The 17,723-nt window shown below is 41.0% G+C and overlaps 1 long non-coding RNA gene across 2 annotated transcripts; it reads left to right on the top strand.

Moving 5' to 3' along the window:
* Positions 1–4,348: 4,348 nt before the first annotated feature.
* Positions 4,349–15,742, top strand: LOC138923613 (uncharacterized). Of its 2 annotated transcripts, none has more exons than XR_011437484.1 (5): positions 4,349–4,404; positions 4,723–4,945; positions 6,717–6,810; positions 13,387–13,475; positions 13,600–15,740. It is a non-coding gene; the product is annotated as an uncharacterized lncRNA (long non-coding RNA). The 2 variants fall into 2 exon arrangements; XR_011437485.1 differs by having other exon boundaries at positions 4,391–4,590; positions 13,600–15,742.
* The last annotated feature ends 1,981 nt before the right edge of the window (positions 15,743–17,723 follow it).

The raw sequence follows: 17,723 nt of genomic DNA, 5'->3' as shown, positions 1-17,723 counted from the left end.
GAAGATGGCACGGATGTTAGCTCAGGGCATCTTCCTCAGCAAAAAGAGTAGGATTGGCAGCAGATGTTAGCTCAGGGCTAATCTTCCTCAAAAAATAATTAATTAATTAAAAAAAAAAAAAAGAAAGCAAATACTTAGAAAATCCTAGGGCTAGGATGCTAACATTTACCATAGGGTTACCAGCCATAGATTAGAGGTAGGAGCTGCCTCTTCAACTTGGGGATAGAGTCCTGGCACCAGCTATTAATCAACTCAGTATTCTCGGGGAGAACCCTCAATCTGCTGATTTCTGCAGGTGGTCTCTTAGTGTGCAGGTCCTTCAGGGTGACTCCAACTTTTTTGGAAGCACAGTGGCTGCCACTGCTGGAAGTCTCCCTCTGCCTTCTTCCCACCAGTGTGTTGTCCAGCCAGAAGTGTCTGTCTCTGAGCAGTACACTTCATTCTTGCCAGCCCCCTGCTTGTCCTGTGTATTCACTCATCATCCATTTATGCATTCAGTAAATATTTATTGAACCATAGCAGAGGGTGAATTCTACCTATATATCTGTAGAGCCTGTCAGAAAACAGAAATCCTCAAGTAATTCTTCGGTACACACAGGACTGAGAAACATGCTTCTAAACATTGTCATCCTAGAATAATAACTGTGTCATTTTTCTCTAGCCCATTTTTCTCTAGCACTTTTGAGTTTGCAAGGGATTTTGGTAGGAATCATTTTAATTGTTCACTCTGCTTATCCTGGCATGTAATAGTATAAGTATTTACGGCTTAACTTTAAGGAAGAGAAAACTGAAGATGGTTGCTAGTAAATGGCCATGCCAAGACGTGGAGCATCAGTTCCACTAGTGGAAAAAATCTATTGCAGGCGTTCCAGTTTATCCAGAGTATCTTATTGTAAGGGCTATACATAAGCTTTCGTTGGTTTTTACCTTCTAAGGGGATTATTAGTTTAGCAAACTGAATGGTCCCAGCAGTTCCTGCCTTTTGTTCAGGCTCCTGCCTGCCCCAGCTGCCCTGGCCACAGCCAAGTCTGTGCACGGCGTGTTGCTGCCACCTCATGGTGAAGAAGGCCCTGAACCCTTGTGACTGGAAGAAAACTCTCTTTAGGAGAGAAGAGAATAGACAGAGTTGGATTAGCAACATCAATTGGAAAATGATCTTGACTCCCCTCTCGCTTTCCCAAAAGAAGCACCTGATGTATCTTTTGACAAGTTTAGATATTATACAATCATCAGATTTCTTAAATGGGCACTTAATGCTCCTTTTCCGCCTTTTCTCTATTCACATTCAATAGTAATTTTCCTTAAAATTGTTTTAAAAATCAGAAACAAGCTATCACCCTAACCTCTTAATACCTGTAAAATATCTAAGGTGGATATGCAAACGACAGAATGTTCTTTCAACTATTTTTGTGAACACTTAAACATCAACTGTATCACACTTCTTCCAACGAATGAAATCTCTCTTCTCAGAGCCAGGACACTTCAGAAGCACTCCATTCTGAGTTCCAAGAGGGATGAAGCTCATTTTAGGGAGAGCACTTGATGGGAATTGATTGTAATTAGATCCACAAGCTGGAAAAAGTAAACGTATCATCTCCCCTTTTCTGTTTTGTTGGTTGGTGATCTAAAGTAAGTTCGTCCATCCTAAATTTCCCCAAGGAACTCAGAAAAATGTTTCCGTTATCTTTCTCTTTTGTTCAGATGAGGGAACAGAAGTGTGAGAAACAAATAGCTCATTTGTCTAAGTCTGAATTGTGCAGAGCCGGCAGCACGCTCAGGCTGATGATTCAACACTGCTCTCAGTTCCTCTAAACATGGGACCAGTTCTGCCGCCAGCTCTCTGTGTGACCCTGGAGCACTTGCTCATGTTTGCTGGGTTTCGACTGGAAATGCTAGAAACACGCTCTATGGTTACTTCTAACTCTTTTACACACGCGCACACATGCACGTACACATGCACTGATTCCCCTGCCACACTCTCCTGTTTAAAAGACCCATGACCCTTCAAACATCTTAAACTGGATGGAATGGTGGCCCCACAAAAGATGTGTCCATAATCCAATCCCCTGGAACCTGCAACTATGACCTTATTTGGGAAAATGGTCTTTATACGTGAAATGACGTTGAAGATATCGTGATAAGATCATGCTGGATTATCTGGGTGGGTTCTAAATCCACTGACAACTATCCTCATAAGGAACTCTCAGAAGGGATACACAAAGAGATAGAGAAGGCCATGTGGAAACAGAGGCAGAGATTGGGGGTAAGCTATGGGACACCTGATGCCACCAAAAGCTGAAAGAGGCAAGGAAGGATTCTTCCCCAGAGCCTTCATCCAATAATTCATCCGCTGACTGGCAGGCCAGTCTGAAGTATCAGCAGAGAGCCACCCTCTGTCTGATCCCGGAGAAGGTGGAGGTGGCCTGGACTGAGGATACTGGAAACACAATGGTTTTGTGTGTACACTGTGGTCAGCACAATCACCTCTGAGGGCTGTGTGTGCGTGTGTGTGTGTGTGTGTGTGTGTGTGTGTGTGTGTGTGTAGGGGCAGGGGATGTGGGCGAGGCCCTGGGACATATCGTGAGGTTGTAGCGTAAGGATTATGCTGGCTACCGAGGAGCTATGAAGTCCCAAACTCCGTTTTGTTTTCTTCAACTCCCTCCTATTCTTCCCCAGCCTGCAGTCACATTTTATTAAATGTTACCACCTAGTTCCTGTGCACTGGGGAATTGGGGAAGACGTGATAGCTTCTTAGATAAGAGCAAAGCCTTTGAGCCAGAACACCTCTGAATCCTGACTCAGCCATTTTCCGGTTGTGTGACCAAGTTACACAAGCCTTTGTAGACTCACTCATCTGTAAAACAATGTTAATAACAATACCATTCTCATAGGACTTTGTGAAGAGTAAACATAGAGTGCTACGGAAAGGGCTGGTCCAGTGGCACAGTGGTTAAGTTCACACATTCCACTCCTGCAGCCCAGGGTTCGCCAGTTCGGATCCCTGGTGCGGACTTACGCACCACATGGCAAGCCATGCTGTGGCAGGCGTCCCACATATAAAGTAGAGGAAGAATGGCATGGTTGTTAGCTCAGGGCCAGTCTTCCTCAGCAGAAGAGGAGGATTGGCGGCAGATGTTAGCTCAGGGCTAATATTCCTAGAAAGGAAAAATAAAAATAAAAAAATAAAACAAGTGCTGAGGACAGTAGCTGGTCCATGGGAAGCGTGTTGGTGATGCGCTTGTTGATGAGTACAGGAAGTGCTGCTGCTGCAGCCTGGAGAAACCGGCTGTGAAGTGGCAAGAAGGGATCAGCAGAAGAGCCCAGAGCAGCAGTCAGGAGTCATTTGTGAAATGTTTTATATTACCGAGCAACCCCCAGATGGAAGGGAAACTGGTAAAAACAAATCTAGACTTCTTGACAATCTAACAGAATAGAAATTTCAACTATTGTTATTTCCATTGGTGGCCATGGAGTTTAGGGAATTTGAATGTACCTGGGTTGCATAAATATATTTATTTTTAAAGAATAAAAAAATGCTCTACTGTTCTCAGTGTCCTGTAACTGCTCTTTTCATGTAGTAACAGATAATGAGTATCTGCCATGCTATGGTATACTGCTCTGTAGCTTTACAAAATGTTTAATCAAACCCCTCTATTTTCAGTTTATGCAGTTTTCAGGTTTTTGCTATACAAATCAACACTGCTATGAAGATCTGTAGGCTACATATTGGGCATTATTTTAGATTTTCACTGTCATTCCTTGATTTATTTGCTTGAACATGACCTTCTTCCCTGTTGGACACCTTTATTTGCCACGCCCCTCCTCCTCAATTTCTTGGGGACCTAGAGAACGGAATTGGACTTGATCGGGGGTGATCAGCCCAGGCCTGGCTGCCACTTGGGTATCTGTACTGTACATACCACTTCCCCATCCCATCCCCCTGTCGGCTTAATCTTCACCCAGGTGAGTTGGGGAGCATGGGGAAACGCGGCAAATTCCCATCTCTTCCTGAGGATGAATAGTAATCCCTGGGAGGTTTTGAGAAGTAGGCCAAGTTCAATGAAATTCACTAACATACAGCTAATGGTTCCTTATAAACAACACATTTAATTTGTAGTTTAGTGTGCTGGCTCAAAAGATGATAGACAGAAGTCTTCAATTAAACGCATATTCTGCATACGTTAGTGGTTTGGTAAATTGTAATATGTTATAGTATGCAGAAGTTCACAGAGAACTACCTAAATGGGAAGTGTTATTCATTTTATTGGCAGACACGGATGCAAAAGCACACAGTTTCTCAGCAGGGAACTGGCACCTCTTGTTGGCGGATGGGCACGGGGCGGGGTTTGTTGAGTTTCTTTTTCATAATGGAGTTACGGGATGAGGAGATGATTTCCTTCGCAGGTAATTGTGCTGGGGGAGAGATGGAAAGTTTGGCGTGCTAGGACTATTTCACACTGAGGTCTCTAAGCTATTTTAAATGGATAAGAATGGCTGCTGGCAAAGGGTCGTCGGAGTTGCAGAGCCGGAGTCCGCTCTCCTCTGTGGCCCCACCAGCAAGGGCACAGCACGTTCTCCGGAGCTGCAAGGGTAAAAGTTACTCTTCCACCTTTTGTTAAAAAAAATGTGTGGTGTGCTCACCATGTTCTAGAGATTGTGCATTGTCACATTTAATTCTAAAAATTTCTGAGGCTGGTATTTTTTGTTATCTACAATAAACAGATAAGGACACTGGAGCCTCTGCAGTGAAGTAATTGGATCCCAAATCACACGGCTGGTAGAGTTTGGAGTTGGAATATAAACCGGAGTCTGCCGGAGTCCACGCTTCTAGTCACAGTATTTTACCCTCGCTGTGCTGCATAAATTAGCACCTAAGAAATCTTTATAGGAAACCTCTGCTTCTGATCCAAGAATGTGCTGTCTTTGAAGAAATGGAAATGACTCGGTGCGTAGCATGTTCGATAGACACCTGATAAGTTTTTGTTGAATTAATGAATAATGATTTTGTAATTGCATGTCTTGCAATATGGTATACCTGAAAACTTTTTGGCTGCATATTAATAATTACACATCTCCAGATTTTAGAATCCTTCCTTAATCACTTTAAATTACTTTACTCTTTAAGACATAGATCAGATTAGAAGCTACAAAGACAACAAATGTAAACACTCTAATGTAAACACCAGGCTTATTCTGTGAGATGTATTTCTTTTCCATCTTTCCTCCCTTCATAAATTGTCATTCTTATCAAATCATTTCCTGAATACTGTAACGAAATGGGTAATGTCATTACAATTACAGGTATCAATGGCATGATATAATACAACAAACCATTTTATTTAGTAAACTCATTAAAACATGCTATTTTTCAGAGGGAAACACCAGTTAGGGCACACAGAGATGAAAGAACCTCGAGGTGACCCAGTGGGGGAAGCCCTGTTGGGGTCTGAGGCTGCCAGTGATTGGGAAGAATTTTAGGATGTGGTAGATGTGGCAAAACATGGCTGAGGCTGCGTAGAAAATTTGTATAGTCACGACAGGGCTGATGATCTAGGACTGAAAGTTTAAGTTATCTGGAATCTTGTTGAGAACGGTTCAGATTTAGTAAATGGAGGAATAGGAAAAAAAAATTTCATTGTAATTGGCAAACAGTGCCATGATGATTCAAATATTCCAGATCTTTTTCTTGAAAGACTTCATGCTCCTTGTCATCAAGGTTTTGAAAGCAGAAATACAATTTTGCCACTGTAATATAAAAATAGAGGCAGTTAAGATGAAGAAGATATGGTACATGTATACAATGGAATACTTACTACTCAGCCATAAAAAATGACAAAATCATCCCATTCTCAACAACATGGGTGGACCTTGAGGGTTCTATGTTAAGAGAAATAAGGCAGATAGAGAAAGACAAATACTGTATGACTCCACTCACTCATATGTGGAAGATAAATAAACACACGGGCAAAGTGAACAGATTAGTGGTTACCAGGGGGAAGGGGCACAAAGGGTGAAGGGGTGCACCTGTATGGTGACTGACAAATAATAACGTACAACTGAAACTTCACAATGTTGTAAACTATCATAAACTCAACAAAAAACAACAGAGGCCGTTAGTGCATAGGCTTCTGGAACAACATTTTATTAGCAGTGCATTACGATACGGACAAAGTAAGGCTATACTGTTTCCCAATCCCCTTTATAATGCTCTTTAATTAGGCTAGTTCCCTATCTGATCTCAGATATGGCCCAATGCAGTAAATCGTATTTTTCTCATTTTACGGGCAAGGGAACTGAGGTGCAGGGAGGTCGCAGTAAGTGGTTAAGTTGGGATTTAAACCCGGGAATTGAATCCAAATTTCCTGAATCCAGAGAGCTTTTTCCTTTTCTCCTACACAATCCTATCAAGTCCTGCCTAGATGAAGATAATTTTTCAGATACCTATAAAATTATAAACCCAACATTTATTATTCTTGATCACTTTACCATTTTCATTTCTTCAGAGCATTTGTAAAATTTTATATTTGTCTTGTATACACTCCCCTACCCCCAATACACACAGTTGATCACTATTTGTATGCTGGAGCAGAACCGAGGTTTCTTCCTGATGAAAATTCTGGCTTCGTGTTATTCCTGTGAGTCACTTCAGTTCAGAGATGAGTTGGCTTGCTGCCTGGACATGAGTACCACAGAACTCTCTGGTTTTCACAATTTAGATGTGGATCCTGCACCTGCTTGTCTGCCTTCATTGCACATGGACCTGCCCTCAGTCAGCACAACCAATATCAGAGAAAGCAGAAGAATCTTAAGGTAGAAAGATAGACTTGTCATGCCTTATTTTTACAATACTTGTGTTTTTTGTTTTTCTGCTGCTAACACTGCTACAGTACTTGTAAAATTAATATTTCCTGCCGTCTAAAATGGGTACTGACTCCTATTCTTTGGGTCTTCCCTCCTCCTAGCACTTGTCAAAGATTTTTGAAGGGATTCTTGCGAGTCAATCAGCTATGGAAATTTTCAGAACAGGTGTCCTCAAGTTTGAATGCAGTTTAAAAATCCTTGGAGCCATGGTTCAGTGAGACTTACCTAGAAATGAAGACTTCTCTGGGCATTCTAGATTTAATTACCCCTTCTTTTTTCCTAGATGATAAGAGAAACACAAAAGAAACATCTCAAGGTACTAAACAAGTGAACGATGAGAAGGGTATCTAACCATTGCTTATATAATTTTGTGGTGCATATGGAGAATGCAAATATATTCACATGAGAATTTATTATGCTTGCATTCCTTAATTTGAACATTCTGTATTAGAAATACACAAAAGTAGAAAAGTAGAAAAAGACTTTATTCAGGTATAAAACGGGAATAAAACAAAAGCTAACTACTGTGATAATTTAGAAACAGAGTATCCGTAGGTTGGAAATGTATGAATAGATGTCACCTATAAAATACACTGATATATATTGTTATTTCAATTTCAGTTCAAATTCTTTCTTTTTATTCAATGAAGAGTATTCTATTAACACACACCTCTTTTGCAAATGATGCAAGTCAATTCCTTCCTGAATTTGTTCCATGTGCAACACATGAGTTATCAATATATTCACATTAATTTTTTTTGGCCATAAAATCAGACACGAGTTTAAGAGTACCATCTTTTCCCTCAACAGCGAAAACAAGTAATATCAAAACAAAACAGAACATGTGCCAAAATATGGAGATTTTGTATCGGATCACATTTTTATGTTACCAGAAGACTAGTTACTAACAAGGCTGTTAAGATGTTTTAGTTTTATAAATATTTACTCATTTTAGAAAAATAATTTTTTTATTTTTTTTTAATTGCAATAACATTGGGTTATAACATTATACAGCTTTTGGATGTACATCATAATATGTTTTGAATTCTGTGTAGATTACATCATGTTCACCACCCAAAAACTAATTATAGTCCATCCCCTCACATGTGAGCCTAATCACCCCTTTTGCCCTCCCCCCTTCCCCCTTCCCCTATGGTAACCACCAATCAAATCTCTGTTGCTATGTGTTTGTTTGTCGTTGTTTTTATCTTCTACTTATGAGTGAGATCATACGGTATTTGACTTTCTCCCTCTGACTTATTTCACACAGCATAATACCCTCAAGGTCCATCCATGTCACAAATGGCCGGATTTCGTCATTTCTTATGGCTGAGTAGTAGTCCATTGTGTATAAATACCACATCTTCTTTATCCATTCATCCCTTGACGGGCACCTAGGTTGCTTCCAAGTCTTGGCTATTGTGTATAATGCTGCAAGGAACATAGGGGTGCAGGTATCTTTATGCCTTTGCGTTTTCAAGTTCTTTGGATAAATACCCAGCAGTGGGATATCTGGATCATATGGTAGATCTATCCTTAATTTCCTGAAGATACTCCATACTGCTTTCCATAGTGGCTGCACCAGTTTGCACTCCCACCAGCAGTGAACAAGTGTTCCCTTCTCTCCACATCCTCTCCAATATTTGTTGTTTCCTGTCTTGTTAATTATAGCCATTCTGACTGGAGTGAGGTGATACCTCATTGTAGTTTTGATTTGCATTTCCCTGATAGCTAATGATGTTGAGCATCTTTTCATATGCCTGTTGGCCATTCATCTATCTTCTTTGGAGAAATCTCTGTTCAGATCTTTTTCCCATTTTCTAATTGGATTGTTGGTTTTTTTGTTGTTGAGCTGTATGAGTTCTTTGCATAGTTTGGATATTAACCCCTTATCTGATATATGGTTTGCAAATATCTTCTCCAAATTGTTAGGTTGTCTTTTCGTTTTGCTGATGGTTTCCTTTGCTGTGCAGAAGCCTTTTTAGTTTGATGTAGTCCCATTTGTTCATTTTTTCTTTTGTTTCCCTTACCCAGTCAGACATGGTATTTGAAAATATGCTGCTAAGACCAATGTTGAAGAGTGTACTGCCTATGGTTTCTTCTAGAAGTTTCATGGTTTCAGGTCTTACATTCAAGTCTTTAATCCATTTTGAGTTGATTTTTGTGCATGGTGTAAGGGAATGGTCTACTTTCATTCTTTTGCATGTGGCTGTCCAGTTTTCCCAACACCGTTTATTGAAGAGACTCTCCTTTCTCCATCGTATGCTCTTGGCTCCCTTGTCGAATATTAGCTGTCTGTAAATGTGTGGGTTTCTTTCTGGGCTCTCGATTCTGTTCCATGGATCTGTGTGTCTGTTTCTGTGCCAGTACCATGCTTTTTTGGTTACTATGGCTTTGTAGTATATTTTGAAATCAGGGAGTGTGATACCTCCAGCTTTGTTCTTTTTTCTCAGGAATCCTTTGGCTATTCAGGGTCTTTTGTTGTTCCATATAAACTTTAGGATTCTTTGTTCTATTTCTGTGAAAAATGTTGTTGGAGCTTTGATAGGGATTGCCTTGAATCTATAGATTGCTTTAGGAAGTATGGACATTTTAACAATGTTAATTCTTCCAATCCAAGAGCATGGAATATCTTTCATTTCTTTGTTTCTTCTTGGATTTCTTTCAACAGTGTTTTATAGTTTTTGGTGTACAGATCTTTCACCTCTTTGGTTAAGTTTACTCCTAAGTATTTTATTCTTTTTGTTGCAATTGTAAATGGGATTGTATTCTTAATTTCCCTTTCTTTTTTTTCTTTTTTTTTCAAGGAAGATTAGATTAGCCCTGAGCTAACTACTGCCAATCCTCCTCTTTTTGCTGAGGAAGACTGGCCCTGAGCTAACATCCGTGCCCATCTTCCTCTACCTTATGTAGGTGGGATGCCTACCACAGCATGGTGTGCCAAGTGGTGTCATGTCCATACCCGGGATCCGAACCGGCGCACCCCAGGCCGCTGAGAAGCGGAACGTGCACACTTAACCACTGCGCCACTGGGCTGGCCCCTTAATTTCCCTTTCTGCTGCTTCATTGTTAGTGTATAGAAATGCAACTGCTTTTTGTACATCGATTTTGTACCCCACAACTTGACTGTATTCCTTTATTGTTTCTAAAAGTTTTTTAGTGGAATCTTTAAGGTTTTCTAGATATAAAATCATGTCATCTGCAAAGAGTGACAGTTTCATTTCTTCTTGTCCGATGTGGATCCCTTTTATTTCTTTTTCTTGCCTGATTGCTGTGGCTAGGACTTGCAATACTATGTTAAATAAGAGTGGTGACATTGGGCATCCTTGTTTGGTTCCTGTTCTTAGAGGGATGGCTTTCAGTTTTTCTCCGTTGAGCATGATATCTGCTGTGGGTTTGTCACATATGGCCTTTATTATGTTGAGGTACTTTCCTTCTATACTCATTTTATTTAGAATTTTTATCATAAATGGATGATGTATCTTGTCAAACGCTTTCTCTGCATCTCGAGATGATCATGTGATTTTTATTCTTCATTTTGTTAATGTGGTGTATCTCATTGATAGATTTGCAGATGTTGAACTATCCCTGCATCCCTGGAATAAAACCCACTTGATCATGATGTATGATCTTTTTAATATATTGTTGTATTCAATTTGCTAGTATTTTGTTGAGGATTTTTGCATTGATGTTCATCAGTGATATTGGCCTGTAATTTTCTTTTTTTGTGTTGTCCTTGTCTGGTTTTGGTATCAGGATAATGTTGGCTTCGTAGAATGAGTTAGGAAGCCTCCCCTCCTTTTCAATTCTTTGGAAGATTTGAGAAGGATAGGTATTAAGTCTTCTTTGAATGTTTGGTAGAATTCACCAGGGAAGCCATCTGGTCCTGGACTTTTATTTTTTGGGAGGTTTTTGATTGCTGTTTCGATCTCCTTACTGGTGATCAGTCTATTCAAATTTTCTACTTCTTCTTGATCCAGTTTTGGAAGGTTGTATGTTTCTAAGAATTTATCCATTTCTTCTAGATTATCCAATTTGTTGGCGTATAGCTTTTCATAGTATTCTCTTATTATCTTTTGCATTTCTCAGGTGTCCATTGTAATCTCTCCTCTTTCATTTCTGATTTTATTTATTTGAGCCTTCTCTCTTTTTTTCTTGGTGAGTCTAGCTAAGGGTTTGTCAATTTTGTTTATCATTTCAAAGAACCAGCTCTTGGTTTCCTTAATTTTTTCTATGTTTTTTTTAGTCTCTATTTCATTTATTTCTGCTCTGATTTTTATTATTTCCTTCCTTCTGCTGATTTAGGGCTTTGTTGTTCTTTTTCCAGGACCTTTAGATGCACTTTTAGATTGTCTATTTGGGATTTTTCTTCTTTGTTGAGGTAGGCCTGAATTGCTATAAACTTCCCTCGTAGAACCGCTTTTGCTGTATCCCACAGATTTTGGCATGTCATATTTTCCTTTTCATTTGTCTTCAGGAATTTTTTGATTTCTCCTTTGATTTCTTCATTGACCAATTGTTGTTCAGTAGCATTTTGTTTAATCTCCACATTTTTGTGGCTTTTCTGGGTTTTTTCCTGTTGTTGATTTCTAGTTTCATACCTTCATGGTCAGAAAAGATGCATGGTATTATTTCAATCTGCTTAAATTTATTGAGACTTGTTTTGTGGCCTAATATATGATCAATCCTGGAGAATGTTCCATGTGCATTTGAAAAGAATGTGTATTCTGTGGTTTTTGGATGGAATGTTCTGTATATATCTACTAAGTCCATCTGCTGTAATGTGTCCTTTAAGGCCAGTGTGTCCTTATTGATCTTCTGTTTGGATGATCTATCCATTGGTGTAAGTGGAGTGTTAAAGTCCCCTACTATTATTGTGTTACTGTCTATTTTTCCTTTTATATCTTTTAATAGACGTTTTATATATTTAGGTGTTCGTATGTTGGGTGCATAGCTATTTACAAGCATTATATTTTCTTGTTGGACTGTTCCCTTTATCATTATGTAGTTCCCATCTTTGTCTCTTGTTACAGCTTTTGTTTTAAAGTCTGATATAAGTATGACTACTCCCGCTTTCTTTTCTTTGCCATTTGCATGGAATATCTTTTTCCATCCTTTCACTTTCAGTTTGTGAGTGTCTTTATAAAGGTCTGAAGTGTGTCTCTTGTATGCAGCATACACATGGGTCTTGTTTTTTTATCCAATTGGCCACCCTATGGCATTTGATTGGAGCATTTAGTCCACTGATGTTTAAAGTAGCTATTCATAAATATGTATTTATTGCTATTTTGTTACTTTTTTTCCAGGTGTTTTAGTAGTTCTTCTCTGTTCCTGTCTTTGTCTCTTGCTCTCTTCCCTTGTGGTTTGATGGCTTTCTTTAGTAATATGCTTGATTTCTTTTGTCTTACTTTTTTGCTTGCTTATTATAGGTTTCTGATTTGTGATTACCATGAGGATACTATTTAATATTCTATGCATATAACAGTCTATATCAAGTAGATAGACTCTTTAGCTTGACCTCTTTCTAAAAGCTCTACTTTTTCACTCCCCTCTTCCCACACTTTATGTTTTTCAAATCATATATAGTCTCTTGTTTAGTGTGTGTCTATCCATTACCCTATTATTATTGAAATAGGTGATTTTAGTATGCTTGTCTTTTAACCTTCATATTATCTTCACAGGTAGTTGATCTGCTACCTTTACTATATTTTTACCTTTACAAGTGACTTTATTTCCTGGTTTTTGTTGTTGTTGTTTTGTTTTATTTGATAATAGTTTTTTTTAAATCTCTATTTGTGGTCCTTGCTTTCCCACTTAAATAAGTCCCTTCAGCATTTCTTGTAGAACTGGTTTCTTGGTGATAAACTCCTTTAATTGTTGCTTGTCTGGGAAGCTCTTTATCTCTCCTTCCATTCTGTATGACAACCTTGATGGATAGAGTATTCTTGGCTGTAGGTTTTTTCCTTTTAGCACTTTAAATACTTCATGCCATTCTCTTCTCACCTGTAGGATCTCGGCTGAGAAGTCTGCTGATAGCCTGATGGGCTTCCCTTTCTATGCCTCTTGTGGCCTTTCTCTTGCTGCTTTTAGGATTCTCTCTTTATCTTTAATTTTGGACATTTTAAGTATAATATGTCTTGGTGTGGGCCTCTTTGGGCTTATCTTGTTTGGAGCTCTCTGTGCTTCCTGAACTTGGATGTCTGTTTCCTTCCTCAGATTAGGAAAATTTTCATCTATTATTTCTTCAAATAAATTTTCTGCCCCTTTGTGTCTCTCTTCTCCTTCTGGGACACCTATAATCCGAATGTTAGCACACTTGATATTGTCCCAGAGTTCCCTTAGACTGTTTTCATTCTGTCTAATTCTTTTTTCTGTTCCACTTGGGTGATTTCCTCCAGTCTTTTGTCTAGCTCACTGATCTGTTCTTCTGTATCCTCTACTCTGCCATTGAGTCCCTCTAGTGAATTTCTCATTTCCAGTATTGTATTCTTCATGTCTGATTGTTTTTTTTTTAATATCTTCCAGGTCTTTGCTGATGTCCTCAGTGTCTTCATCCAGTCTTCTCCCCATACCTCTGAGCATCCTCGTGATATTTTGTTTGAACTCTTTGTCAAGTAGGTTGCTTGTTTCTGTTTCATTTAGTCCTTTTTCTGGGGTTTTGTCCTGTTCCCTTGCTTGGAAAGTATTCCTTTGTCTCCTCATTATGCCTCTTTCTCTGTGCTTATTTCTATGTGTTAGGTGTGTTGGCTGTGTCTCCTGATCTTGGAGAAGTGGCCTTATGTGTGAGGCCCAGCAGTGTGCTTCCCTCTCATCACCAGACCAGAAGATCCAGGAGTGACCCATTTGTGGACTACTTGTGTCCTTCTGCTGTGGCAAGGTTGCTGCCACTGCAGGTACCCAGGGAGTCTAGTCTTTCCTTCCCTGGCCAGCTGTTTGCAAATCCGGTTTGGGGAGCCTCAGCACCGTTGGCCACAAAGTCTATCTGCACACTCCTATTGCAGATTTCCTCTTAATTGGGTTGGTACCCAGTGTAGCTGGTTGCTAGGCTCAGGGGCTTACAGTTGCTATAGGCCTCAGGCCCACAAGGCTGTTGTCAGTTCTCTTAGGAGTACAGCTGAGTGGGGCTGGCCCTGGTCATGGAGCACTCAATTGTTTCAGGCTTTGGAAGGTGAGGCTGCTCCTTTTTATGGCTATTTGTGAAGCATGGGTCTTCTGCCGCTGAAAAGCCTCACCCCCCACAGGACCACATTGACATTGACACACACTGTCAACACAGTCCTGGTCCGTGCACACTTCTCAACCCCCTGGAGTGTACCCTCATGCCACACTGCAGAGGCCCCCACCTCTCCACCAATGCCCCCCACAGTTCACCTGGTCCTCACACAGGCCCTGCCCCACAGAGGGAGACACCCTTGCCTGCCTGTAGAGGATCAAGGCACTCAGTCAATGCAGGCTGAAAAGTAGCCTGAGGGCTTGCTGTTAGGTGGGGCCAGTCCCTAGGACAGGTTGCCTGCCCTGGCTGAACTAGATTAAATCTGTGCTCTAGTGGGTGTGGCAGACCCCTGGGCTAACAGGCCAAGGGATGAACCTCAATGGTGCCCACTGGGGTCCGTGTCAGCACGCCTGGACCAGTTCAGAACAATGGCCCCCACCAATGTCTCATTCTCCGGAGATGTTCCTCCTCTCACCAAGATGCCCCCAGAACCCACCAGGTGAGTCTCGTTTCAATAAAGGACTGTCAGCCTTCTCTCTGGTGATTTTAGGCTGCTGAAATGGTGAGTTTGTGCGTGGGCCCTTTCAGACCCGGATCTTTTCAGCTTTCCACTGATAGCTTTTCTGGGGGTGTCCTCGCTGCAGTCAATAGCCAGCAAAGCTAGACAATGAGACCCCCATCTCAGTTGGGCTGAGTCCGAAGGATGCTTATAGCAGTATCAGCCCCACTCCAGTCTTCACTCCTCCAGGGAGGGCTGCGTACCTTAGGGTGGCTCCCGCCTGGCCAGCTGAGAAGCTCTGCTGCTCCCAAAGGTGGCTTTTTCCTCTCCAGCAGGAATTGCTGCCTCTTCTGCCTTAGTCAGGACTGTCCCTTGTTGTGGGGGTTCTTTTTATCCAGTTTTCAGTTTTCTCTCCAGGGTAAGTTTTCCAAAAATAGCTGAAACCTAGTTGTGTTTGTGGGAGGAGATGAGTTCAGAGTCTGCTTATACCGCCATCTTGATGGGATCTCAGAAAAATAATTTTAATTACGTTTCTGTCTTTGTTTAAAAGGTTCCTAGACAAATGGCTCTTGAACATTAGGGGGCATTAAAATCTCTAGGGTTGGTGGGGGGGAATCTTGTTTAAAATGCAGATTTCCAGGCTCTGTTCCTAGCAGTTTTGACTCAGTAAGTCTGAGGGATGGAGCCCAGGAAACTACATTTTTAAAAACTTTTACCCTAAGTATAATATGCAGACAGAAAAGTACCCATATCATTGATAAATAGCTTAATGAGTTTTCACAAACTGAACCCACACATGTAAACAGAACCCAGTTCAAGAAACAGAATGTTCCCAGTACCCAGAAGACTTCTCATGCTCCTTTCTCTCACTCTCCCTTTACGAAGATAACCATTATGCTCCCTTCTGACTCTGTGGATTAGTTTTGCCTCTTTTTGTATTTCATATGAATGGAAGATCATACAGTTTATACTCTTCGGATTCTGATTTCTCTCACTGCACACATTTGTGAGATTCGTCTATACTGTTGTGTGTAATCACGCACCATCCATTTTCATTGCTGTATGGTGTTCCACTGTGTGACTACACCACAACTTATGTATTCATTCTACTTTGGTTGGGCTTTTGGGTGGTTCCCAATTTTGGCTATTAAAACTAATATTGCTGTACACATTGCTGTTCGAATCTTTTGATGTGTGTATGAATACATTTCTTTTGACAGTGTACCTTGGGGTGGAACTTTTGAGTCGTGGAAGGACGCATGTCTTCAGGTTTGGTAAATGTTACCAAACAGATCTGCAAAGCGGTTACACCAATTGATACTCCCACCATCAGAGGATGAGAGATGGTTACTCCACATCCTCACCAACACTTGGCGTGATCTATTTTTCTCATTTTAGTCATCCTGGTGCTTATATAAAAGAAGACTTTTTTTAAAGGTTGACACGTGAGCTAACATCTTTTGCCAATCTTCTTCTTTATTTTTATTCTTCTCCCCAAAGCCCCCCAGTACATAGTTGTATATTCTAGGTGCAGGTCCCCTGGCTCTGCTGTGTGGGACACCGCCTCAGCATGACCTGATGAGGGGTGCCATGTCCACGGTCAGGATCCGAATTGGCAAAACCCTGGGCCATCGAAGCAGAGCGTGGGAAGCACTCAGGCACGAGGCCAGCCCCAAAGAAGTCATATTTTTAACATGCCCCCTTCCCACATAATTCTGATGTGGGAGGTGTGCAGACCACACTTTGAAAAGTACTAATCAATTTGTCACATGTTAGGCTAAATGAGGCCAGGAGATATGATTTGTTTCACTTACAACATTCTTTTTTTCTCAAGACCAGACTTGCATTCCTCAGTTTACTGTAATCCATGCGACTCCATCTCATTTCATCCTCCACTGGCTTTACACGTTTCCATTGCCAGCCCAGCTCCCTAAGCATTCTAATGTCTACTCTTGAAGATTAATGAATCAATCAACAAACTACTAATTTAAAAGCAATTATATGGAAAACACTATGTTAAGTGCTTCTTGATCTACAAAGAAATAATATAAAAAGTTTCCTTTCTTCAGAAATTTATAATCTAGTTGGATAGACAAGATATCAATATGAAAAAGCAAATACGTTAAAAAGAGGAAGTATTCAGGGCCAGCCCTGGTGACCTAGTGGTTAAGTTCGGCATGCTCCACTTTTGCTGTCTGGGTTTGCTTCCAGAGTGCAGACCTACACCACGTGTCTGTCAGTGGCCATGCTGGCGTGGTGGCTCACATACAAAAAGAGGAAGATTGGCAATGGATGTTACCTCAGGACGAATCTTCCTCAGCAAAACAAAACAAAAAAAAGAGACCAGCCCGGTGGTACAGAGGTTAAGTGCGCACGTTCCTCTTTGGCGGCCCAGGGTTCGCCAGTTCAGATCCCGGATGTGGACATGGCACCTCTTGGCAAGCCATGCTGTGGTAGGCATCCCACATATAAAGTGGAGGAAGATGGGCATGGATGTTAGCTCAGGGCCAGTCTTCCTCAGCAAAAAGAGGAGGATTGGCAGTAGTCAGCTCAGGGCTAATCTTCCTGAAAAAAAAAAAGAAAAAAGAGGAAGTATTCAATGAACAGCTACTATAGTAAGTGCTAATTTGCTATGTAACTTATTAAACCATTATTTCTAAACTACCACATAAAGGAGCTGTTGTAGCCTACCAGATGGCGATAGGCCATGTAGTCAAGAACTGAAACACTTGCCCATTAGCCAGCACCACAGCGTCAGAAATATGCATGAGGTCCTGCTGGGTCTTCCAGCCCAGCCCAGCCTCTGGTTGAATGTAGCCGCATGAGTGAGCCCGGGTGAAACGAGCAGAACCTCTCGGTCAACCCACAGCATCATGAGAAAAAATAACTTGCTCTTGTTTTAAGCCACTAGGTTTGGGGGCGGTTTGTTAAGCAGCAGTAAACAACAGAGATACATGCTATCTGCCACACCTGACGGTGCAGACAGCAAACCCCACCACAGTATTGAGAGTGTGATTCCATTTGTGGGAAAAGAGCAGATTTTTTCTATGTGTAAAGGAGTCAAACGCATGGAAGTAGAGGATGCGACTACACTACTACTAGTGATTACATCTGCGGAAGAGAGCACCCTGGGAGCCGGGAGAGTGCGCT

Source organism: Equus caballus, chromosome 3 (genome assembly GCF_041296265.1).
Source record: "Equus caballus isolate H_3958 breed thoroughbred chromosome 3, TB-T2T, whole genome shotgun sequence".
In the NCBI taxonomy this organism is placed as follows: domain Eukaryota; kingdom Metazoa; phylum Chordata; class Mammalia; order Perissodactyla; family Equidae; genus Equus; species Equus caballus.
This window is presented reverse-complemented; position numbering and strand designations above follow the sequence as displayed.